A 27227-nucleotide genomic window follows, 5' to 3' on the forward strand; every position below is an offset into this window, starting at 1 on the left:
ATTCTGCACAATATCCCCCTCAGACACTGTGCAGAATTACATGGGGGACACTTGTATGTCGTATCTGCAAACTTCTGCAAGCTTCTGCAAACTTGTGCAAAGTTCTCTTCTCTCTTGCTCTTTTGAGCTCAGGTTTTGCAGAATATTTTGTAAATAGAAGTGATGAACTGTAAATAGTCTGCAGCTCCTGTCTGCAATGTATCTAATGTATCTATTATATGTTCTAGTGTCTGGTTGAGCTTTGCTGCTAGAAATGAGCTCTTCTGCAAAGGGGCTCAGTGCTTTCCTCTCAGATAACGCCACCTTCGAGCTGGAGTGTTTTTGCGCCCGTTTTTGCGCCTAAATGCAAAAGTCGCCCGTGATGAATATCATTAGGAGCAGCAAAACATCTGGAATTGAACGATAGATGAGGGAAAGGTGGTTATTTTTGCTGCGCGGCTAATTTGACGTTTAATCGCAAAAATGGCGCAAAAACGGTGCGCCTAAACGAAAAGGCGCAAAAACAACAGAAAAAACAAGTGATAAATGTGGCCCAATATATATAAAATAGTTCAGTAGGAGTGCGGTATATTAAATAAATAATTGAGGGGGGCCCAGTGTATTACGGATGCGGTCACATGTACCACTATTTCTTTTTAAGCTTAAGTCCGGCCCTCCAACGGTCTGAGGGGGACAGTGAACGGCCCCCTACATAAAAAGTTTGGGGACCCCTGTATTAGGGGTTTGATTGAATTAGGCACAGTCTGACGATTTTTTTTTTTTTTTTAAACTTAAAGTGACTTAAAATCCAGTTGTGTGCTGCCAGTGTAGGTTAGAAACTAGGCATACAAGAACCCATGCCTATTTTTTTTTATTAAAAAGGGCAGTAAAAAGGTTGTGGTGGGCGGGGGCCAATAGTTAGTTATGAGGGGCAGTATAGGAAATAATTAATGGTGAGGGGCAGTATAGGAAATAATTAATGGTGATGGGCAGCATAGGGAATAATTAATTAGGAGGGGCAGTATAGGAAAAAATTATGAGGGGCAGTATAGGAAATAATTATGAGGGGCAGTATAGGAATTAATTATGAGGGGCAGTATAGGAAATAATTAATGGTGGGGGGGGCAGTATAGGAAATAATTAATTTGAGGGGCAGCATAGGGAATAATTAATTATGAGGGGCAGTATAGGAAATAATTAATGGTGGGGGGCAGTATAGGAAATAATTAATGGTGAGGGGCAGTATAGGGAATAATTAATGGTGGAGGGGCAGTATAGGAAATAATTATTTTAAAGGGCAGTATAGGAAATAATTAATGGTGGAGGGGCAGTATAGGAAATAATTAATGGTGGGGGGAAGTATAGGAAATAATTAATTATGAGGGGCAGTATAGGAAATAATTAATGGTGGAGGGGCAGTATAGGAAATAATTAATGGTGAGGGGCAGCATAGGGAATAATTAATTATGAGGGGCAGTATAGGAAATAATTATGATGGGGCAGTATAGGAATTAATTATGAGGGGCAGTATAGGAAATAATTAATGGTGGGGGGCAGTATAGGAAAAAATTAATGGTGAGGGGCAGTATAGGAAATAATTATGAGGGGCAGTATAGGAAATAATTATGAGGGGCAGTATAGGAAATAATTATGAGGGGCAGTATAGGAATTAATTATGAGGGCAGTATAGGAAATAATTATGAGGGGCAGTATAGGAAATAATTATGAGGGGCAGTATAGGAAATAATTAATGGTGGAGGGGCAGTATAGGAAATAATTAATGGTGAGGGGCAGTATAGGAAATAATTAATGGTGAGGGGCAGCATAGGAAATAATTAATGATGGGGGGAAGCATAAGACATAATTAATGGTGGAGGGGCAGTATAGGAAATAATTAATGGTGGTGGTGTAAGAAATAATTAATTATGAGGGGGTGTCTAGTAATTAATGGGGGGAAGGCATATTCAATAATTAATGGTAAGAGGTCCCAGTATATTAATTAATTAATTGGGACAATATATATAAAATAGTTCAATAGGAGTGCGGTATATTAAATAAATAATTGAGGGGGGCCCAGTGTATTACGGATGCGGTCACATGTAACGCTATTTCTTTTTGAACTTAAGTCCGGCCCTCCAACGGTCTGAGGGGGACAGTGAACGGCCCCCTACATAAAAAGTTTGGGGACCCCTGTATTAGGGGTTTGATTGAATTAGGCACAGTCTGACGATTTTTTTTTTTTTTTCAAAAACTTAAAGTGACTTAAAATCCAGTTGTGTGCTGCCAGTGTAGGTTAGAAACTAGGCATACAAGAACCCATGCCTATTTTTTTTATTAAAAAGGGCAGTAAAAAGGTTGTGGTGGGCGGGGGCCAATAGTTAGTTATGAGGGGCAGTATAGGAAATAATTAATGGTGAGGGGCAGTATAGGAAATAATTAATGGTGAGGGGCAGCATAGGGAATAATTAATTAGGAGGGGCAGTATAGGAAATAATTATGAGGGGCAGTATAGGAAATAATTATGATGGGCAGTATAGGAAATAATTAATGGTGGGGGGCAGTATAGGAAATAATTAATGGTGAGGGGCAGTATAGGAAATAATTAATGGTGAGGGGCAGTATAGGAAATAATTAATGGTGAGGGGCAGTATAGGAAATAATTATGAGGGGCAGTATAGGAAATAATTAATGGTGGGGGGGCAGTATAGGAAATAATTAATTTGAGGGGCAGTATAGGAAATAATTAATGGTGAGGGGCAGTATAGGAAATAATTAATGGTGAGGGGCAGTATAGGAAATAATTAATGGCGAGGGGCAGTATAGGAAATAATTAATGGTGAGGGGCAGCATAGGGAATAATTAATTATGAGGGGCAGTATAGGAAATAATTATGATGCGGCAGTATAGGAATTAAGTATGAGGGGCAGTATAGGAAATAATTAATGGTGGGGGGGCAGTATAGAAAATAATTAATGGTGAGGGGCAGTATAGGAAATAATTATGAGGGGCAGTACAGGAAATAATTATGAGGGGCAGTATAGGAAATAATTATGAGGGGCAGTATAGGAAATAATTATGAGGGGCAGTATAGGAATTAATTATGAGGGGCAGTATAGGAATTAATTATGAGGGCAGTATAGGAAATAATTATGAGGGGCAGTATAGGAAATAATTAATGGTGAGGGGCAGTATAGGAAATAATTAATGGTGAGGGGCAGTATAGGAAATAATTAATGGTGGAGGGGCAGTATAGGAAATAATTAATGGTGAGGGGCAGTATAGGAAATAATTAATGGTGAGGGGCAGTATAGGAAATAATTAATGGTGAGGGGCAGCATAGGAAATAATTAATGATGGGGGGAAGCATAAGACATAATTAATGGTGGAAGGGCAGCATAGGAAATATTTAATGGTGGTGGTGTAAGAAATAATTAATTATGAGGGGCTGTCTAGTAATTAATGGGGGGAAGGCATATTCAATAATTAATGGAGAGAGGTCCCAGTATATTAATTAATTAATTGGGACAATATATATAAAATAGTTCAGTAGGAGTGCGGTATATTAAATAAATAATTGAGGGGGGCCCAGTGTATTACGGATGCGGTCACATGTACCGCTATTACTTTTTTAACTTAAGTCCGGCCCTCCAACGGTCTGAGGGGGACCGTGAACGGCCCCCTACATAAAAAGTTTGGGGACCCCTGTATTAGGGGTTTGATTGAATTAGGCACAGTCTGACGATTTTTTTTTTTTTCAAAAACATAAAGTGACTTAAAATCCAGTTGTGTGCTGCCAGTGTAGGTTAGAAACTAGGCATACAAGAACCCATGCCTATTTTTTTTATTAAAAAGGGCAGTAAAAAGGTTGTGGTGGGCGGGGGCCAATAGTTAGTTATGAGGGGCAGTATAGGAAATAATTAATGGTGAGGGGCAGTATAGGAAATAATTAATGGTGAGGGGCAGTATAGGAAATAATTAATGGTGAGGGGCAGTATAGGAAATAATTATGAGGGGCAGTATAGGAAATAATTATGAGGGGCAGTATAGGAAATAATTATGAGGGGCAGTATAGGAATTAATTATGAGGGCAGTATAGGAAATAATTATGAGGGGCAGTATAGGAATTAATTATGAGGGGCAGTATAGGAAATAATTAATGGTGGGGGGCAGTATAGGAAATAATTAATGGTGAGGGGCAGTATAGGAAATAATTAATGGTGAGGGGCAGTATAGGAAATAATTATGAGGGGCAGTATAGGAAATAATTATGAGGGGCAGTATAGGAAATAATTATGAGGGGCAGTATAGGAATTAATTATGAGGGCAGTATAGGAAATAATTATGAGGGGCAGTATAGGAAATAATTATGAGGGGCAGTATAGGAAATAATTAATGGTGGAGGGGCAGTATAGGAAATAATTAATGGTGAGGGGCAGTATAGGAAATAATTAATGGTGAGGGGCAGCATAGGAAATAATTAATGATGGGGGGAAGCATAAGACATAATTAATGGTGGAGGGGCAGTATAGGAAATAATTAATGGTGGTGGTGTAAGAAATAATTAATTATAAGGGGGTGTCTAGTAATTAATGGGGGGAAGGCATATTCAATAATTAATGGTAAGAGGTCCCAGTATATTAATTAATTAATTGGGACAATATATATAAAATAGTTCAGTAGGAGTGCGGTATATTAAATAAATAATTGAGGGGGGCCCAGTGTATTACGGATGCGGTCACATGTAACGCTATTTCTTTTTAAACTTAAGTCCGGCCCTCCAACGGTCTGAGGGGGACAGTGAACGGCCCCCTACATAAAAAGTTTAGGGACCCCTGTATTAGGGGTTTGATTGAATTAGGCACAGTCTGACGATTTTTTTTTTTTTTCAAAAACTTAAAGTGACTTAAAATCCAGTTGTGTGCTGCCAGTGTAGGTTAGAAACTAGGCATACAAGAACCCATGCCTATTTTTTTTATTAAAAAGGGCAGTAAAAGGTTGTGGTGGGCGGGGGCCAATAGTTAGTTATGAGGGGCAGTATAGGAAATAATTAATGGTGAGGGGCAGTATAGGAAATAATTAATGGTGAGGGGCAGCATAGGGAATAATTAATTAGGAGGGGCAGTATAGGAAATAATTATGAGGGGCAGTATAGGAAATAATTATGAGGGGCAGTATAGGAAATAATTAATGGTGGGGGGGGCAGTATAGGAAATAATTAATGGTGAGGGGCAGTATAGGAAATAATTAATGGTGAGGGGCAGTATAGGAAATAATTAATGGTGAGGGGCAATATAGGAAATAATTATGAGGGGCAGTATAGGAAATAATTAATGGTGGGGGGCAGTATAGGAAATAATTAATTTGAGGGGCAGTATAGGAAATAATTAATGGTGAGGGGCAGTATAGGAAATAATTAATGGCGAGGGGCAGTATAGGAAATAATTAATGGTGAGGGGCAGCATAGGAAATAATTAATGGTGGAGGGGCAGTATAGGGAATAATTAATGGTGAGGGGCAGTATAGGAAATAATTATGATGCGGCAGTATAGGAATTAAGTATGAGGGGCAGTATAGGAAATAATTAATGGTGGGGGGGCAGTATAGAAAATAATTAATGGTGAGGGGCAGTATAGGAAATAATTAATGGTGAGGGGCAGTATAGGAAATAATTATGATGCGGCAGTATAGGAATTAAGTATGAGGGGCAGTATAGGAAATAATTAATGGTGGGGGGGCAGTATAGAAAATAATTAATGGTGAGGGGCAGTATAGGAAATAATTATGAGGGGCAGTACAGGAAATAATTATGAGGGGCAGTATAGGAAATAATTATGAGGGGCAGTATAGGAAATAATTATGAGGGGCAGTATAGGAATTAATTATGAGGGGCAGTATAGGAATTAATTATGAGGGCAGTATAGGAAATAATTATGAGGGGCAGTATAGGAAATAATTAATGGTGAGGGGCAGTATAGGAAATAATTAATGGTGGAGGGGCAGTATAGGAAATAATTAATGGTGAGGGGCAGTATAGGAAATAATTAATGGTGAGGGGCAGTATAGGAAATAATTAATGGTGAGGGGCAGCATAGGAAATAATTAATGATGGGGGGAAGCATAAGACATAATTAATGGTGGAAGGGCAGCATAGGAAATATTTAATGGTGGTGGTGTAAGAAATAATTAATTATGAGGGGCTGTCTAGTAATTAATGGGGGGAAGGCATATTCAATAATTAATGGAGAGAGGTCCCAGTATATTAATTAATTAATTGGGACAATATATATAAAATAGTTCAGTAGGAGTGCGGTATATTAAATAAATAATTGAGGGGGGCCCAGTGTATTACGGATGCGGTCACATGTACCGCTATTACTTTTTTAACTTAAGTCCGGCCCTCCAACGGTCTGAGGGGGACCGTGAACGGCCCCCTACATAAAAAGTTTGGGGACCCCTGTATTAGGGGTTTGATTGAATTAGGCACAGTCTGACGATTTTTTTTTTTTTTCAAAAACATAAAGTGACTTAAAATCCAGTTGTGTGCCCGCAGTGTAGGTTAGAAACTAGGCATACAAGAACCCATGCCTATTTTTTTTATTAAAAAGGGCAGTAAAAAGGTTGTGGTGGGCGGGGGCCAATAGTTAGTTATGAGGGGCAGTATAGGAAATAATTAATGGTGAGGGGCAGTATAGGAAATAATTAATGGTGAGGGGCAGTATAGGAAATAATTATGAGGGGCAGTATAGGAAATAATTATGAGGGGCAGTATAGGAAATAATTATGAGGGGCAGTATAGGAAATAATTATGAGGGGCAGTATAGGAATTAATTATGAGGGCAGTATAGGAAATAATTATGAGGGGCAGTATAGGAATTAATTATGAGGGGCAGTATAGGAAATAATTAATGGTGGGGGGCAGTATAGGAAATAATTAATGGTGAGGGGCAGTATAGGAAATAATTAATGGTGAGGGGCAGTATAGGAAATAATTATGAGGGGCAGTATAGGAAATAATTATGAGGGGCAGTATAGGAAATAATTATGAGGGGCAGTATAGGAATTAATTATGAGGGCAGTATAGGAAATAATTATGAGGGGCAGTATAGGAAATAATTATGAGGGGCAGTATAGGAAATAATTAATGGTGGAGGGGCAGTATAGGAAATAATTAATGGTGAGGGGCAGTATAGGAAATAATTAATGGTGAGGGGCAGCATAGGAAATAATTAATGATGGGGGGAAGCATAAGACATAATTAATGGTGGAGGGGCAGTATAGGAAATAATTAATGGTGGTGGTGTAAGAAATAATTAATTATAAGGGGGTGTCTAGTAATTAATGGGGGGAAGGCATATTCAATAATTAATGGTAAGAGGTCCCAGTATATTAATTAATTAATTGGGACAATATATATAAAATAGTTCAGTAGGAGTGCGGTATATTAAATAAATAATTGAGGGGGGCCCAGTGTATTACGGATGCGGTCACATGTAACGCTATTTCTTTTTAAACTTAAGTCCGGCCCTCCAACGGTCTGAGGGGGACAGTGAACGGCCCCCTACATAAAAAGTTTAGGGACCCCTGTATTAGGGGTTTGATTGAATTAGGCACAGTCTGACGATTTTTTTTTTTTTTCAAAAACTTAAAGTGACTTAAAATCCAGTTGTGTGCTGCCAGTGTAGGTTAGAAACTAGGCATACAAGAACCCATGCCTATTTTTTTTATTAAAAAGGGCAGTAAAAGGTTGTGGTGGGCGGGGGCCAATAGTTAGTTATGAGGGGCAGTATAGGAAATAATTAATGGTGAGGGGCAGTATAGGAAATAATTAATGGTGAGGGGCAGCATAGGGAATAATTAATTAGGAGGGGCAGTATAGGAAATAATTATGAGGGGCAGTATAGGAAATAATTATGAGGGGCAGTATAGGAAATAATTAATGGTGGGGGGGCAGTATAGGAAATAATTAATGGCGAGGGGAAGTATAGGAAATAATTAATGGTGAGGGGCAGTATAGGAAATAATTAATGGTGAGGGGCAATATAGGAAATAATTATGAGGGGCAGTATAGGAAATAATTAATGGTGGGGGGCAGTATAGGAAATAATTAATTTGAGGGGCAGTATAGGAAATAATTAATGGTGAGGGGCAGTATAGGAAATAATTAATGGCGAGGGGCAGTATAGGAAATAATTAATGGTGAGGGGCAGCATAGGAAATAATTAATGGTGGAGGGGCAGTATAGGGAATAATTAATGGTGAGGGGCAGTATAGGAAATAATTATGATGCGGCAGTATAGGAATTAAGTATGAGGGGCAGTATAGGAAATAATTAATGGTGGGGGGGCAGTATAGAAAATAATTAATGGTGAGGGGCAGTATAGGAAATAATTAATGGTGAGGGGCAGTATAGGAAATAATTATGAGGGGCAGTACAGGAAATAATTATGAGGGGCAGTATAGGAAATAATTATGAGGGGCAGTATAGGAAATAATTATGAGGGGCAGTATAGGAATTAATTATGAGGGCAGTATAGGAAATAATTATGAGGGGCAGTATAGGAAATAATTAATGGTGAGGGGCAGTATAGGAAATAATTAATGGTGAGGGGCAGTATAGGAAATAATTAATGGTGGAGGGGCAGTATAGGAAATAATTAATGGTGAGGGGCAGTATAGGAAATAATTAATGGTGAGGGGCAGCATAGGAAATAATTAATGATGGGGGGAAGCATAATACATAATTAATGGTGGAAGGGCAGCATAGGAAATATTTAATGGTGGTGGTGTAAGAAATAATTAATTATGAGGGGCTGTCTAGTAATTAATGGGGGGAAGGCATATTCAATAATTAATGGAGAGAGGTCCCAGTATATTAATTAATTAATTGGGACAATATATATAAAATAGTTCAGTAGGAGTGCGGTATATTAAATAAATAATTGAGGGGGGCCCAGTGTATTACGGATGCGGTCACATGTACCGCTATTACTTTTTTAACTTAAGTCCGGCCCTCCAACGGTCTGAGGGGGACCGTGAACGGCCCCCTACATAAAAAGTTTGGGGACCCCTGTATTAGGGGTTTGATTGAATTAGGCACAGTCTGACGATTTTTTTTTTTTTTTTAAACTTAAAGTGACTTAAAATCCAGTTGTGTGCTGCCAGTGTAGGTTAGAAACTAGGCATACAAGAACCCATGCCTATTTTTTTTATTAAAAAGGGCAGTAAAAAGGTTGTGGTGGGCGGGGGCCAATAGTTAGTTATGAGGGGCAGTATAGGAAATAATTAATGGGGAGGGGCAGTATAGGAAATAATTAATGGTGAGGGGCAGCATAGGGAATAATTAATTAGGAGGGGCAGTATAGGAAATAATTAGGAGGGGCAGTATAAGAAATAATTATGAGGGGCAGTATAGGAAATAATTAATGGTGGGGGGGGCAGTATTGGAAATAATTAATGGTGAGGGGCAGTATAGGAAATAATTAATGGTGAGGGGCAGTATAGGAAATAATTAATGGTGAGGGGCAGCATAGGGAATAATTAATTAGGAGGGGCAGTATAGGAAATAATTATGAGGGGCAGTATAGGAAATAATTATGAGGGGCAGTATAGGAAATAATTAATGGTGGGGGGCAGTATAGGAAATAATTAAGGGTGAGGGGCAGTATAGGAAATAATTAATGGTGGGGGGGCAGTATAGAAAATAATTAATGGTGAGGGGCAGTATAGGAAATAATTAATGGTGAGGGGCAGTATAGGAAATAATTATGAGGGGCAGTATAGGAAATAATTATGAGGAGCAGTATAGGAAATAATTATGAGGGGCAGTATAGGAAATAATTATGAGGGGCAGTATAGGAAATAATTATGAAGGGCAGTATAGGAAATAATTAATGGTGGAGGGGCAGTATAGGAAATAATTAATGGTGAGGGGCAGTATAGGAAATAATTAATGGTGGAGGGGCAGTATAGGAAATAATTAATTGTGAGGGGCAGTATAGGAAATAATTAATGGTGAGGGGCAGCATAGGAAATAATTAATGGTGGAGGGGCAGCATAGGAAATAATTAATGGTGGAGGGGAAGTATAGGAAATAATTATGAGGGGCAGTATAGGAAATAATTATGAAGGGCAGTATAGGAAATAATTAATGGTGAGGGGCAGTATTGGAAATATTTAATGGTGAGGGGAAGTATAGGAAATAATGAATGGTGAGGGGCAGCATTGGGAATAATTAATTATGAGGGGCAGTATAGGAAATAATTATGATGGGCAGTATAGGAAATAATTATGAGGGCAGTATAGGAAATAATTATGAGGGACAGTATAGGAAATAATTAATGGTGGGGGGCAATATAGGAAATAATTAACGGTGAGGGGCAGTATAGGAAATAATTAATGGTGAGGGGCAGTATAGGAAATAATTAATTATGAGGGGCAGTATAGGAAATAATTAATCATGAGGGGCAGTATAGGAAATAATTAATGGTGAGGGGCAGTATAGGAAATAATTAATGGTGAGGGGCAGTATAGGAAAAAATTATGAGGGGCAGTATAGGAAATAATTGTGAGGGGCAGTATAGGAAATAATTATGAGGGGCGGTATAGGAAATAATTCATGGTGGAGGGGCAGTATAGGAAATAATTAATTTGAGGGGCAGTATAGGAAATAGTTAATTATGAGGGGCAGTATAGGAAATAATTATGAGGGGCAGTATAGGAAATAATTAATGCTGGGGGGGCAGTATAGCAAATAATTAATGGTGAGGGGCAGTATAGGAAATAATTAATGGTGAGGGGCAGCATAGGGAATAATTAATTGTGAGGGGCAGTATAGGAAATAATTATGAGGGGCAGTATAGGAAATAATTAATGGTGGAGGGGCAGCATAGGAAATAATGAATGGTGAGGGGCAGCATAGGGAATAATTAATTATGAGGGGCAGTATAGGAATTAATTATGAGGGGCAGCATAGGGAATAATTATGAGGGGCAGTATAGGAAATAATTATGATGGGCAGTATAGGAAATAATTATGAGGGCAGTATAGGAAATAATTATGAGGGGCAGTATAGGAAATAATTATGAGGGGCAGTATAGGAAATAATTAATGGTGGGCGGGGCAGTATAGGAAATAATTAACGGTGAGGGGCAGTATAGGAAATAATTAATGGTGGGGGGCAGTATAGGAAATAATTAATTATGAGGGGCAGTATAGGAAATAATTAATCATGAGGGGCAGTATAGGAAATAATTAATGGTGAGGGGCAGTATAGGAAATAATTAATGGTGGAGGGGCAGCATAGGAAATAATTAATGGTGAGGGGCTGCATAGGAAATAATTAATGGTGGAGGGGCAGTATAGGGAATAATTAATTAGGAGGGGCAGTATAGGAAATAATTATGAGGGGCAGTATAGGAAATAATTATGAGGGGCAGTATAGGAATTAATTATGAGGGGCAGTATAGGAAATAATTATGAGGGGCAGTAGAGGAAATAATTATGAGGGGCAGTATAGGAAATAATTAATGGTGGTGGTGTAAGAAATAATTAATTATGAGGGGCTGTCTAGTAATTAATGGGGGGAAGGCATATTCAATATTTAATGGCGAGAGGTCCCAGTATATTAATTAATTAATTGGGACAATGGGCCACATTTATCACTTTTGTGCGCCTAAGTGTAGTAGTTGCGCCTAAATTCGGGCGCACTGTTTTGCCAGAATTATCACAAGCTACAACCATCTGTGATAAGTATATTTTCTGCCTCTTATTAATCACTTTACTTTAACACAGTTTAGGCGCAGTTTAGGCGCAATGTTAGATTCGGGCACTTACATGTGATCCTGCTACAAGCTCCTCTCTGCTTCTCCCACAGCCCAGAATGAAGATAACACTCACAGCAGCACCCAGGTGTGTGACACCCAGCACCCAGTGACCTCCTCAGCAGGGGCTTCTCCTGGAGGGGATCCCCCAGTGCTGGTCTCCTGCTGCACCCCTGTAATTCTGCACAATATCCCCCTCAGACACTGTGCAGAATTACATGGGGGACACTTGTATGTCGTATCTGCAAACTTCTGCAAGCTTCTGCAAACTTGTGCAAAGTTCTCTTCTCTCTTGCTCTTTTGAGCTCAGGTTTTGCAGAATATTTTGTAAATAGAAGTGATGAACTGTAAATAGTCTGCAGCTCCTGTCTGCAATGTATCTAATGTATCTATTATATGTTCTAGTGTCTGGTTGAGCTTTGCTGCTAGAAATGAGCTCTTCTGCAAAGGGGCTCAGTGCTTTCCTCTCAGATAACGCCACCTTCGAGCTGGAGTGTTTTTGCGCCCGTTTTTGCGCCTAAATGCAAAAGTCGCCCGTGATGAATATCATTAGGAGCAGCAAAACATCTGGAATTGAACGATAGATGAGGGAAAGGTGGTTATTTTTGCTGCGCGGCTAATTTGACGTTTAATCGCAAAAATGGCGCAAAAACGGTGCGCCTAAACGAAAAGGCGCAAAAACAACAGAAAAAACAAGTGATAAATGTGGCCCAATATATATAAAATAGTTCAGTAGGAGTGCGGTATATTAAATAAATAATTGAGGGGGGCCCAGTGTATTACGGATGCGGTCACATGTACCACTATTTCTTTTTAAGCTTAAGTCCGGCCCTCCAACGGTCTGAGGGGGACAGTGAACGGCCCCCTACATAAAAAGTTTGGGGACCCCTGTATTAGGGGTTTGATTGAATTAGGCACAGTCTGACGATTTTTTTTTTTTTTTTAAACTTAAAGTGACTTAAAATCCAGTTGTGTGCTGCCAGTGTAGGTTAGAAACTAGGCATACAAGAACCCATGCCTATTTTTTTTATTAAAAAGGGCAGTAAAAAGGTTGTGGTGGGCGGGGGCCAATAGTTAGTTATGAGGGGCAGTATAGGAAATAATTAATGGTGAGGGGCAGTATAGGAAATAATTAATGGTGATGGGCAGCATAGGGAATAATTAATTAGGAGGGGCAGTATAGGAAAAAATTATGAGGGGCAGTATAGGAAATAATTATGAGGGGCAGTATAGGAATTAATTATGAGGGGCAGTATAGGAAATAATTAATGGTGGGGGGGGGCAGTATAGGAAATAATTAATTTGAGGGGCAGCATAGGGAATAATTAATTATGAGGGGCAGTATAGGAAATAATTAATGGTGGGGGGCAGTATAGGAAATAATTAATGGTGAGGGGCAGTATAGGGAATAATTAATGGTGGAGGGGCAGTATAGGAAATAATTATTTTAAAGGGCAGTATAGGAAATAATTAATGGTGGAGGGGCAGTATAGGAAATAATTAATGGTGGGGGGAAGTATAGGAAATAATTAATTATGAGGGGCAGTATAGGAAATAATTAATGGTGGAGGGGCAGTATAGGAAATAATTAATGGTGAGGGGCAGCATAGGGAATAATTAATTATGAGGGGCAGTATAGGAAATAATTATGATGGGGCAGTATAGGAATTAATTATGAGGGGCAGTATAGGAAATAATTAATGGTGGGGGGCAGTATAGGAAATAATTAATGGTGAGGGGCAGTATAGGAAATAATTAATGGTGAGGGGCAGTATAGGAAATAATTATGAGGGGCAGTATAGGAAATAATTATGAGGGGCAGTATAGGAAATAATTATGAGGGGCAGTATAGGAAATAATTATGAGGGGCAGTATAGGAATTAATTATGAGGGCAGTATAGGAAATAATTATGAGGGGCAGTATAGGAAATAATTATGAGGGGCAGTATAGGAAATAATTAATGGTGGAGGGGCAGTATAGGAAATAATTAATGGTGAGGGGCAGTATAGGAAATAATTAATGGTGAGGGGCAGCATAGGAAATAATTAATGATGGGGGGAAGCATAAGACATAATTAATGGTGGAGGGGCAGTATAGGAAATAATTAATGGTGGTGGTGTAAGAAATAATTAATTATGAGGGGGTGTCTAGTAATTAATGGGGGGAAGGCATATTCAATAATTAATGGTAAGAGGTCCCAGTATATTAATTAATTAATTGGGACAATATATATAAAATAGTTCAGTAGAAGTGCGGTATATTAAATAAATAATTGAGGGGGGCCCAGTGTATTACGGATGCGGTCACATGTAACGCTATTTCTTTTTAAACTTAAGTCCGGCCCTCCAACGGTCTGAGGGGGACAGTGAACGGCCCCCTACATAAAAAGTTTGGGGACCCCTGTATTAGGGGTTTGATTGAATTAGGCACAGTCTGACGATTTTTTTTTTTTTTCAAAAACTTAAAGTGACTTAAAATCCAGTTGTGTGCTGCCAGTGTAGGTTAGAAACTAGGCATACAAGAACCCATGCCTATTTTTTTTATTAAAAAGGGCAGTAAAAAGGTTGTGGTGGGCGGGGGCCAATAGTTAGCTATGAGGGGCAGTATAGGAAATAATTAATGGTGAGGGGCAGTATAGGAAATAATTAATGGTGAGGGGCAGCATAGGGAATAATTAATTAGGAGGAGCAGTATAGGAAATAATTATGAGGGGCAGTATAGGAAATAATTATGAGGGGCAGTATAGGAAATAATTAATGGTGGGGGGGCAGTATAGGAAATAATTAATGGTGAGGGGCAGTATAGGAAATAATTAATGGTGAGGGGCAGTATAGGAAATAATTAATGGTGAGGGGCAGTATAGGAAATAATTAATTATGAGGGGCAGTATAGGAAATAATTAATGGTGGGGGGGCAGTATAGGAAATAATTAATTTGAGGGGCAGTATAGGAAATAATTAATGGTGAGGGGCAGTATAGGAAATAATTAATGGCGAGGGGCAGTATAGGAAATAATTAATGGTGAGGGGCAGCATAGGGAATAATTAATTATGAGGGGCAGTATAGGAAATAATTATGATGCGGCAGTATAGGAATTAAGTATGAGGGGCAGTATAGGAAATAATTAATGGTGGGGGGGCAGTATAGAAAATAATTAATGGTGAGGGGCAGTATAGGAAATAATTAATGGTGAGGGGCAGTATAGGAAATAATTATGAGGGGCAGTATAGGAAATAATTATGAGGAGCAGTATAGGAAATAATTATGAGGGGCAGTATAGGAAATAATTAATGGTGGAGGGGCAGTATAGGAAATAATTAATTGTGAGGGGCAGTATAGGAAATAATTAATGGTGAGGGGCAGCATAGGAAATAATTAATGGTGGAGGGGCAGCATAGGAAATAATTAATGGTGGAGGGGCAGTATAGGAAATAATTAATGGTGGAGGGGCAGTATAGGAAATAATTAATGGTGAGGGGCAGTATAGGAAATAATTAATTATGAGGGGCAGTTTAGGAAATAATTAATTATGAGAGGCAGTATAGGACATAATTAATGGTGAGGGGCAGTATAGGAAATAATTATGAGGGGCAGTATAGGAAATAATTAATGGTGGAGGGGCAGTATAGGAAATAATTAATTTGAGGGGCAGTATAGGAAATAATTAATGGTGAGGGGCAGTATTGGAAATATTTAATGGTGAGGGGAAGTATAGGAAATAATGAATGGTGAGGGGCAGCATTGGGAATAATTAATTATGAGGGGCAGTATAGGAAATAATTATGAGGGGTAGTATAGGAAATAATTATGAAGGGCAGTATAGGAATTAATTATGAGGGACAGTATAGGAAATAATTATGAGGGGCAGTATAGGAAATAATTATGAGGGGCAGTATAGGAAATAATTAATGGTGGAGGGGCAGTATAGGAAATAATGAATGGTGAGGGGCAGCATAGGGAATAATTAATTATGAGGGGCAGTATAGGAATTAATTATGAGGGGCAGCATAGGGAATAATTATGAGGGGCAGTATAGGAAATAATTATGATGGGCAGTATAGGAAATAATTATGAGGGCAGTATAGGAAATAATTATGAGGGGCAGTATAGGAAATAATTAATGGTGGGGGGCAGTATAGGAAATAATTAACGGTGAGGGGCAGTATAGGAAATAATTAATGGTGGGGGGCAGTATAGGAAATAATTAATTATGAGGGGCAGTATAGGAAATAATTAATCATGAGGGGCAGTATAGGAAATAATTAATGGTGAGGGGCAGTATAGGAAATAATTAATGGTGAGGGGCAGTATAGGAAATAATTATGAGGGGCAGTATAGGAAATAATTGTGAGGGGCAATATAGGAAATAATTATGAGGGGCGGTATAGGAAATAATTCATGGTGGAGGGGCAGTATAGGAAATAATTAATTTGAGGGGCAGTATAGGAAATAGTTAATTATGAGGGGCAGTATAGGAAATAATTAATTATGAGGGGCAGTATAGGAAATAATTAATGGTGAGGGGCAGTATAGGAAATAATTAATGGTGAGGGGCAGCATAGGGAATAATTAATTAGGAGGGGCAGTATAGGAAATAATTATGAGGGGCAGTATAGGAAATAATTATGAGGGGCAGTATAGGAAATAATTAATGGTGGGGGGCAGTATAGGAAATAATTAATGGTGAGGGGCAGTATAGGAAATAATTAATGGTGAGGGGCAGCATAGGGAATAATTAATTGTGAGGGGCAGTATAGGAAATAATTATGAGGGGCAGTATAGGAAATAATTAATGGTGGAGGGGCAGCATAGGAAATAATGAATGGTGAGGGGCAGCATAGGGAATAATTAATTATGAGGGGCAGTATAGGAATTAATTATGAGGGGCAGCATAGGGAATAATTATGAGGGGCAGTATAGGAAATAATTATGATGGGCAGTATAGGAAATAATTATGAGGGCAGTATAGGAAATAATTATGAGGGGCAGTATAGGAAATAATTATGAGGGGCAGTATAGGAAATAATTAACGGTGAGGGGCAGTATAGGAAATAATTAATGGTGGGGGGCAGTATAGGAAATAATTAATTATGAGGGGCAGTATAGGAAATAATTAATCATGAGGGGCAGTATAGAAAATAATTAATGGTGAGGGGCAGTATAGGAAATAATTAATGGTGGGGGGGCAGTATAGGAAATAATTAATGGTGAGGGGCTGCATAGGAAATAATTAATGGTGGAGGGGCAGTATAGGGAATAATTAATTAGGAGGGGCAGTATAGGAAATAATTATGAGGGGCAGTATAGGAAATAATTATGAGGGGCAGTATAGGAAATAATTATGAGGGGCAGTATAGGAAATAATTATGAGGGGCAGTAGAGGAAATAATTATGAGGGGCAGTATAGGAAATAATTAATGGTGGTGGTGTAAGAAATAATTAATTATGAGGGGCTGTCTAGTAATTAATGGGGGGAAGGCATATTCAATATTTAATGGCGAGAGGTCCCAGTATATTAATTAATTAATTGGGACAATGGGCCACATTTATCACTTTTGTGCGCCTAAGTGTAGTAGTTGCGCCTAAATTCGGGCGCACTGTTTTGCCAGAATTATCACAAGCTACAACCATCTGTGATAAGTATATTTTCTGCCTCTTATTAATCACTTTACTTTAACACAGTTTAGGCGCAGTTTAGGCGCAGTTTAGGCGCAATGTTAGATTCGGGCACTTACATGTGATCCTGCTACAAGCTCCTCTCTGCTTCTCCCACAGCCCAGAATGAAGATAACACTCACAGCAGCACCCAGGTGTGTGACACCCAGCACCCAGTGACCTCCTCAGCAGGGGCTTCTCCTGGAGGGGATCCCCCAGTGCTGGTCTCCTGCTGCACCCCTGTAATTCTGCACAATATCCCCCTCAGACACTGTGCAGAATTACATGGGGGACACTTGTATGTCGTATCTGCAAACTTCTGCAAGCTTCTGCAAACTTGTGCAAAGTTCTCTTCTCTCTTGCTCTTTTGAGCTCAGGTTTTGCAGAATATTTTGTAAATAGAAGTGATGAACTGTAAATAGTCTGCAGCTCCTGTCTGCAATGTATCTAATGTATCTATTATATGTTCTAGTGTCTGGTTGAGCTTTGCTGCTAGAAATGAGCTCTTCTGCAAAGGGGCTCAGTGCTTTCCTCTCAGATAACGCCACCTTCGAGCTGGAGTGTTTTTGCGCCCGTTTTTGCGCCTAAATGCAAAAGTCGCCCGTGATGAATATCATTAGGAGCAGCAAAACATCTGGAATTGAACGATAGATGAGGGAAAGGTGGTTATTTTTGCTGCGCGGCTAATTTGACGTTTAATCGCAAAAATTGCGCAAAAACGGTGCGCCTAAACGAAAAGGCGCAAAAACAACAGAAAAAACAAGTGATAAATGTGGCCCAATATATATAAAATAGTTCAGTAGGAGTGCGGTATATTAAATAAATAATTGAGGGGGGCCCAGTGTATTACGGATGCGGTCACATGTACCACTATTTCTTTTTAAGCTTAAGTCCGGCCCTCCAACGGTCTGAGGGGGACAGTGAACGGCCCCCTACATAAAAAGTTTGGGGACCCCTGTATTAGGGGTTTGATTGAATTAGGCACAGTCTGACGATTTTTTTTTTTTTTTTAAACTTAAAGTGACTTAAAATCCAGTTGTGTGCTGCCAGTGTAGGTTAGAAACTAGGCATACAAGAACCCATGCCTATTTTTTTTATTAAAAAGGGCAGTAAAAAGGTTGTGGTGGGCGGGGGCCAAAAGTTAGTTATGAGGGGCAGTATAGGAAATAATTAATGGTGAGGGGCAGTATAGGAAATAATTAATGGTGATGGGCAGCATAGGGAATAATTAATTAGGAGGGGCAGTATAGGAAAAAATTATGAGGGGCAGTATAGGAAATAATTATGAGGGGCAGTATAGGAATTAATTATGAGGGGCAGTATAGGAAATAATTAATGGTGGGGGGGCAGTATAGGAAATAATTAATTTGAGGGGCAGCATAGGGAATAATTAATTATGAGGGGCAGTATAGGAAATAATTAATGGTGGGGGGCAGTATAGGAAATAATTAATGGTGAGGGGCAGTATAGGGAATAATTAATGGTGGAGGGGCAGTATAGGAAATAATTATTTTAAAGGGCAGTATAGGAAATAATTAATGGTGGAGGGGCAGTATAGGAAATAATTAATGGTGGGGGGAAGTATAGGAAATAATTAATTATGAGGGGCAGTATAGGAAATAATTAATGGTGGAGGGGCAGTATAGGAAATAATTAATGGTGAGGGGCAGCATAGGGAATAATTAATTATGAGGGGCAGTATAGGAAATAATTATGATGGGGCAGTATAGGAATTAATTATGAGGGGCAGTATAGGAAATAATTAATGGTGGGGGGCAGTATAGGAAATAATTAATGGTGAGGGGCAGTATAGGAAATAATTAATGGTGAGGGGCAGTATAGGAAATAATTATGAGGGGCAGTATAGGAAATAATTATGAGGGGCAGTATAGGAAATAATTATGAGGGGCAGTATAGGAATTAATTATGAGGGCAGTATAGGAAATAATTATGAGGGGCAGTATAGGAAATAATTATGAGGGGCAGTATAGGAAATAATTAATGGTGGAGGGGCAGTATAGGAAATAATTAATGGTGAGGGGCAGTATAGGAAATAATTAATGGTGAGGGGCAGCATAGGAAATAATTAATGATGGGGGGAAGCATAAGACATAATTAATGGTGGAGGGGCAGTATAGGAAATAATTAATGGTGGTGGTGTAAGAAATAATTAATTATGAGGGGGTGTCTAGTAATTAATGGGGGGAAGGCATATTCAATAATTAATGGTAAGAGGTCCCAGTATATTAATTAATTAATTGGGACAATATATATAAAATAGTTCAGTAGAAGTGCGGTATATTAAATAAATAATTGAGGGGGGCCCAGTGTATTACGGATGCGGTCACATGTAACGCTATTTCTTTTTAAACTTAAGTCCGGCCCTCCAACGGTCTGAGGGGGACAGTGAACGGCCCCCTACATAAAAAGTTTGGGGACCCCTGTATTAGGGGTTTGATTGAATTAGGCACAGTCTGACGATTTTTTTTTTTTTTCAAAAACTTAAAGTGACTTAAAATCCAGTTGTGTGCTGCCAGTGTAGGTTAGAAACTAGGCATACAAGAACCCATGCCTATTTTTTTTTATTAAAAAGGGCAGTAAAAAGGTTGTGGTGGGCGGGGGCCAATAGTTAGCTATGAGGGGCAGTATAGGAAATAATTAATGGTGAGGGGCAGTATAGGAAATAATTAATGGTGAGGGGCAGCATAGGGAATAATTAATTAGGAGGAGCAGTATAGGAAATAATTATGAGGGGCAGTATAGGAAATAATTATGAGGGGCAGTATAGGAAATAATTAATGGTGGGGGGGCAGTATAGGAAATAATTAATGGTGAGGGGCAGTATAGGAAATAATTAATGGTGAGGGGCAGTATAGGAAATAATTAATGGTGAGGGGCAGTATAGGAAATAATTAATTATGAGGGGCAGTATAGGAAATAATTAATGGTGGGGGGGCAGTATAGGAAATAATTAATTTGAGGGGCAGTATAGGAAATAATTAATGGTGAGGGGCAGTATAGGAAATAATTAATGGCGAGGGGCAGTATAGGAAATAATGAATGGTGAGGGGCAGCATAGGGAATAATTAATTATGAGGGGCAGTATAGGAAATAATTATGATGCGGCAGTATAGGAATTAAATATGAGGGGCAGTATAGGAAATAATTAATGGTGGGGGGGCAGTATAGAAAATAATTAATGGTGAGGGGCAGCATAGGAAATAATTAATGGTGAGGGGCAGTATAGGAAATAATTATGAGGGGCAGTATAGGAAATAATTATGAGGAGCAGTATAGGAAATAATTATGAGGGGCAGTATAGGAAATAATTATGAAGGGCAGTATAGGAAATAATTAATGGTGGAGGGGCAGTATAGGAAATAATTAATGGTGAGGGGCAGTATAGGAAATAATTAATGGTGGAGGGGCAGTATAGGAAATAATTAATTGTGAGGGGCAGTATAGGAAATAATTAATGGTGAGGGGCAGCATAGGAAATAATTAATGGTGGAGGGGCAGCATAGGAAATAATTAATGGTGGAGGGGAAGTATAGGAAATAATTAATTTAAAGGGCAGTATAGGAAATAATTAATGGTGGAGGGGCAGTATAGGAAATAATTAATGGTGAGGGGCAGTATAGGAAATAATTAATTATGAGGGGCAGTTTAGGAAATAATTAATTATGAGAGGCAGTATAGGACATAATTAATGGTGAGGGGCAGTATAGGAAATAATTATGAGGGGCAGTATAGGAAATAATTAATGGTGGAGGGGCAGTATAGGAAATAATTAATTTGAGGGGCAGTATAGGAAATAATTAATGGTGAGGGGCAGTATTGGAAATATTTAATGGTGAGGGGAAGTATAGGAAATAATGAATGGTGAGGGGCAGCATTGGGAATAATTAATTATGAGGGGCAGTATAGGAAATAATTATGAGGGGTAGTATAGGAAATAATTATGAAGGGCAGTATAGGAATTAATTATGAGGGACAGTATAGGAAATAATTATGAGGGGCAGTATAGGAAATAATTATGAGGGGCAGTATAGGAAATAATTAATGGTGGAGGGGCAGTATAGGAAATAATGAATGGTGAGGGGCAGCATAGGGAATAATTAATTATGAGGGGCAGTATAGGAATTAATTATGAGGGGCAGCATAGGGAATAATTATGAGGGGCAGTATAGGAAATAATTATGATGGGCAGTATAGGAAATAATTATGAGGGCAGTATAGGAAATAATTATGAGGGGCAGTATAGGAAATAATTAATGGTGGGGGGCAGTATAGGAAATAATTAACGGTGGGGGCAGTATAGGAAATAATTAATTATGAGGGGCAGTATAGGAAATAATTAATCATGAGGGGCAGTATAGGAAATAATTAATCATGAGGGGCAGTATAGGAAATAATTAATGGTGAGGGGCAGTATAGGAAATAATTAATGGTGAGGGGCAGTATAGGAAATAATTATGAGGGGCAGTATAGGAAATAATTGTGAGGGGCAGTATAGGAAATAATTATGAGGGGCGGTATAGGAAATAATTCATGGTGGAGGGGCAGTATAGGAAATAATTAATTTGAGGGGCAGTATAGGAAATAGTTAATTATGTGGGGCAGTATAGGAAATAATTAATTATGAGGGGCAGTATAGGAAATAATTAATGGTGAGGGGCAGTATAGGAAATAATTAATGGTGAGGGGCAGCATAGGGAATAATTAATTAGGAGGGGCAGTATAGGAAATAATTATGAGGGGCAGTATAGGAAATAATTATGAGGGGCAGTATAGGAAATAATTAATGGTGGGGGGCAGTATAGGAAATAATTAATGGTGAGGGGCAGTATAGGAAATAATTAATGGTGAGGGGCAGCATAGGGAATAATTAATTGTGAGGGGCAGTATAGGAAATAATTATGAGGGGCAGTATAGGAAATAATTAATGGTGGAGGGGCAGCATAGGAAATAATGAATGGTGAGGGGCAGCATAGGGAATAATTAATTATGAGGGGCAGTATAGGAATTAATTATGAGGGGCAGCATAGGGAATAATTATGAGGGGCAGTATAGGAAATAATTATGATGGGCAGTATAGGAAATAATTATGAGGGCAGTATAGGAAATAATTATGAGGGGCAGTATAGGAAATAATTATGAGGGGCAGTATAGGAAATAATTAACGGTGAGGGGCAGTATAGGAAATAATTAATGGTGGGGGGCAGTATAGGAAATAATTAATTATGAGGGGCAGTATAGGAAATAATTAATCATGAGGGGCAGTATAGGAAATAATTAATGGCGAGGGGCAGTATAGGAAATAATTAATGGTGGGGGGGCAGTATAGGAAATAATTAATGGTGAGGGGCTGCATAGGAAATAATTAATGGTGGAGGGGCAGTATAGGGAATAATTAATTAGGAGGGGCAGTATAGGAAATAATTATGAGGGGCAGTATAGGAAATAATTATGAGGGGCAGTATAGGAAATAATTATGAGGGGCAGTAGAGGAAATAATTATGAGGGGCAGTATAGGAAATAATTAATGGTGGTGGTGTAAGAAATAATTAATTATGAGGGGCTGTCTAGTAATTAATGGGGGGAAGGCATATTCAATATTTAATGGCGAGAGGTCCCAGTATATTAATTAATTAATTGGGACAATGGGCCACATTTATCACTTTTGTGCGCCTAAGTGTAGTAGTTGCGCCTAAATTCGGGCGCACTGTTTTGCCAGAATTATCACAAGCTACAACCATCTGTGATAAGTATATTTTCTGCCTCTTATTAATCACTTTACTTTAACACAGTTTAGGCGCAGTTTAGGCGCAATGTTAGATTCGGGCACTTACATGTGATCCTGCTACAAGCTCCTCTCTGCTTCTCCCACAGCCCAGAATGAAGATAACACTCACAGCAGCACCCAGGTGTGTGACACCCAGCACCCAGTGACCTCCTCAGCAGGGGCTTCTCCTGGAGGGGATCCCCCAGTGCTGGTCTCCTGCTGCACCCCTGTAATTCTGCACAATATCCCCCTCAGACACTGTGCAGATTTACATGGGGGACACTTGTATGTCGTATCTGCAAACTTCTGCAAGCTTCTGCAAACTTGTGCAAAGTTCTCTTCTCTCTTGCTCTTTTGAGCTCAGGTTTTGCAGAATATTTTGTAAATAGAAGTGATGAACTGTAAATAGTCTGCAGCTCCTGTCTGCAATGTATCTAATGTATCTATTATATGTTCTAGTGTCTGGTTGAGCTTTGCTGCTAGAAATGAGCTCTTCTGCAAAGGGGCTCAGTGCTTTCCTCTCAGATAACGCCACCTTCGAGCTGGAGTGTTTTTGCGCCCGTTTTTGCGCCTAAATGCAAAAGTCGCCCGTGATGAATATCATTAGGAGCAGCAAAACATCTGGAATTGAACGATAGATGAGGGAAAGGTGGTTATTTTTGCTGCGCGGCTAATTTGACGTTTAATCGCAAAAATGGCGCAAAAACGGTGCGCCTAAATGAAAAGGCGCAAAAACAACAGAAAAAACAAGTGATAAATGTGGCCCAATATATATAAAATAGTTCAGTAGGAGTGCGGTATATTAAATAAATAATTGAGGGGGGCCCAGTGTATTACGGATGCGGTCACATGTACCACTATTTCTTTTTAAGCTTAAGTCCGGCCCTCCAACGGTCTGAGGGGGACAGTGAACGGCCCCCTACATAAAAAGTTTGGGGACCCCTGTATTAGGGGTTTGATTGAATTAGGCACAGTCTGACGATTTTTTTTTTTTTTTTAAACTTAAAGTGACTTAAAATCCAGTTGTGTGCTGCCAGTGTAGGTTAGAAACTAGGCATACAAGAACCCATGCCTATTTTTTTTATTAAAAAGGGCAGTAAAAAGGTTGTGGTGGGCGGGGGCCAATAGTTAGTTATGAGGGGCAGTATAGGAAATAATTAATGGTGAGGGGCAGTATAGGAAATAATTAATGGTGAGGGGCAGCATAGGGAATAATTAATTAGGAGGAGCAGTATAGGAAATAATTATGAGGGGCAGTATAGGAAATAATTATGAGGGGCAGTATAGGAAATAATTAATGGTGGGGGGCAGTATAGGAAATAATTAATGGTGAGGGGCAGTATAGGAAATAATTAATGGTGAGGGGCAGTATAGGAAATAATTAATGGTGAGGGGCAGTATAGGAAATAATTATGAGGGGCAGTATAGGAAATAATTAATGGTGGGGGGGCAGTATAGGAAATAATTAATTTGAGGGGCAGTATAGGAAATAATTAATGGTGAGGGGCAGTATAGGAAATAATTAATGGCGAGGGGCAGTATAGGAAATAATTAATGGTGAGGGGCAGCATAGGGAATAATTAATTATGAGGGGCAGTATAGGAAATAATTATGATGCGGCAGTATAGGAATTAAGTATGAGGGGCAGTATAGGAAATAATTAATGGTGGGGGGGCAGTATAGAAAATAATTAATGGTGAGGGGCAGTATAGGAAATAATTAATGGTGAGGGGCAGTATAGGAAATAATTATGAGGGGCAGTACAGGAAATAATTATGAGGGGCAGTATAGGAAATAATTATGAGGGGCAGTATAGGAAATAATTATGAGGGGCAGTATAGGAAATAATTATGAGGGGCAGTATAGGAAATAATTATGAAGGGCAGTATAGGAAATAATTAATGGTGGAGGGGCAGTATAGGAAATAATTAATGGTGAGGGGCAGTATAGGAAATAATTAATGGTGGAGGGGCAGTATAGGAAATAATTAATTGTGAGGGGCAGTATAGGAAATAATTAATGGTGAGGGGCAGCATAGGAAATAAATAATGGTGGAGGGGCAGCATAGGAAATAATTAATGGTGGAGGGGAAGTATAGGAAATAATTAATTTAAAGGGCAGTATAGGAAATAATTAATGGTGGAGGGGCAGTATAGGAAATAATTAATGGTGGGGGCAGTATAGGAAATTTTTAATTATGAGGGGCAGTTTAGGAAATAATTAATTATGAGAGGCAGTATAGGACATAATTAATGGTGAGGGGCAGTATAGGAAATAATTATGAGGGGCAGTATAGGAAATAATTAATGGTGGAGGGGCAGTATAGGAAATAATTAATTTGAGGGGCAGTATAGGAAATAATTAATGGTGAGGGGCAGTATTGGAAATATTTAATGGTGAGGGGAAGTATAGGAAATAATGAATGGTGAGGGGCAGCATTGGGAATAATTAATTATGAGGGGCAGTATAGGAAATAATTATGAGGGGCAGTATAGGAAATAATTATGAAGGGCAGTATAGGAATTAATTATGAGGGACAGTATAGGAAATAATTATGAGGGGCAGTATAGGAAATAATTATGAGGGGCAGCATAGGAAATAATTAATGGTGAGGGGCAGCATAGGAAATAATTAATGGTGGAGGGGCAGTATAGGAAATAATTAATGGTGGAGGGGCAGTATAGGAAATAATTAATTATGAGGGGCAGCATAGGAAATAATTAATTATGAGGGGCAGTATAGGAAATAATTAATTATGAGGGGCAGTATAGGAAATAATTAATGGTGAGGGGCAGTATAGGAAATAATTATGAGGGGCAGTATAGGAAATAATTGTGAGGGGCAGTATAGGAAATAATTAATGGTGGAGGGGCAGTATAGGAAATAATTAATTTGAGGGGCAGTATAGGAAATAGTTAATTATGAGGGGCAGTATAGGAAATAATTAAATATGAGGGGCAGTATAGGAAATAATTAATGGTGAGGGGCAGTATAGGAAATAATTAATGGTGAGGGGCAGCATAGGGAATAATTAATTAGGAGGGGCAGTATAGGAAATAATTATGAGGGGCAGTATAGGAAAAAATTATGAGGGGCAGTATAGGAAATAATTAATGGTGGGGGGGCAGTATAGGAAATAATTAATGGTGAGGGGCAGTATAGGAAATAATTAATGGTGAGGGGCAGCATAGGGAATAATTAATTGTGAGGGGCAGTATAGGAAATAATTATGAGGGGCAGTATAGGAAATAATTAATGGTGGAGGGGCAGCATAGGAAATAATGAATGGTGAGGGGCAGCATAGGGAATAATTAATTATGAGGGGCAGTATAGGAATTAATTATGAGGGGCAGCATAGGGAATAATTATGAGGGGCAGTATAGGAAATAATTATGATGGGCAGTATAGGAAATAATTATGAGGGCAGTATAGGAAATAATTATGAGGGGCAGTATAGGAAATAATTATGAGGGGCAGTATAGGAAATAATTAACGGTGAGGGGCAGTATAGGAAATAATTAATGGTGGGGGGCAGTATAGGAAATAATTAATTATGAGGGGCAGTATAGGAAATAATTAATCATGAGGGGCAGTATAGGAAATAATTAATGGTGGAGGGGCAGCATAAAAAATAATTAATGGTGAGGGGCTGCATAGGAAATAATTAATGGTGGAGGGGCAGTATAGGGAATAATTAATTAGGAGGGGCAGTATAGGAAATAATTATGAGGGGCAGTATAGGAAATAATTATGAGGGGCAGTATAGGAAATAATTATGAGGGGCAGTATAGGAAATAATTATGAGGGGCAGTAGAGGAAATAATTATGAGGGGCAGTATAGGAAATAATTAATGGTGGTGGTGTAAGAAATAATTAATTATGAGGGGCTGTCTAGTAATTAATGGGGGGAAGGCATATTCAATATTTAATGGCGAGAGGTCCCAGTATATTAATTAATTAATTGGGACAATGGGCCACATTTATCACT

This window comes from Engystomops pustulosus, unplaced genomic scaffold (genome assembly GCF_040894005.1).
Source record: "Engystomops pustulosus unplaced genomic scaffold, aEngPut4.maternal MAT_SCAFFOLD_18, whole genome shotgun sequence".
Classification (NCBI taxonomy): domain Eukaryota; kingdom Metazoa; phylum Chordata; class Amphibia; order Anura; family Leptodactylidae; genus Engystomops; species Engystomops pustulosus.